We start from the raw sequence: 482 nt of genomic DNA, 5'->3' as shown, positions 1-482 counted from the left end.
AACCATACAAGATCAAAAGACAAAAATATCATAAAAAAGAGAGAGAGAGGGAGAGGGAAAAAATCCCTTAACAGCCTGGGAATCCCCCACCCCCCCAGTCGCGTGCGGTTCGTCCTCACTCACCCGTGTTTCTCTTGGCTCCTCCCACTTCCTCGTCCGTCTATAAAGGCACCGCCAAACTGCTTCATTGTCGATTTGAGTGCTACAGGAAATTCAACGATGAAGTGGATCGGTTTGACTTTCTTGTTGTAGGTTGGATTAATTCTTTTGTTTTTCTTGTAAGTTGGTTTAATCATTTTGAGTTTCTTGTTGTAAGTAGGATTAATGTATTGCGTTTACTATTGTGATTGTTGTTTTAACAATTCTTGTTGTGATTGTTAGTACTTTGTTTTTCTTCATTCTTCCGTGTGGTATATATATAGCAGTCTTTGTGTTAGTGCGATCTTTCTATTGTTCATGAATATAATTAGTACAGGAAATCT

At 38.6% G+C, this 482-nt stretch overlaps 1 long non-coding RNA gene across 1 annotated transcript in view; it reads left to right on the top strand.

The window, feature by feature from the left end:
- The first annotated feature begins 190 nt into the window (after positions 1-190).
- The window catches only part of LOC119588023, a 651-nt gene continuing 359 nt past the window's right edge, over positions 191-482 (top strand). Inside the window, exon 1 of the long non-coding RNA XR_005230055.1 lies at positions 191-248. This is a non-coding gene — a long non-coding RNA (uncharacterized LOC119588023). The remainder of the gene's footprint in view (positions 249-482) is intronic.

This window comes from Penaeus monodon, chromosome 23 (genome assembly GCF_015228065.2).
Source record: "Penaeus monodon isolate SGIC_2016 chromosome 23, NSTDA_Pmon_1, whole genome shotgun sequence".
Lineage (NCBI taxonomy): Eukaryota > Metazoa > Arthropoda > Malacostraca > Decapoda > Penaeidae > Penaeus > Penaeus monodon.
This window is presented reverse-complemented; position numbering and strand designations above follow the sequence as displayed.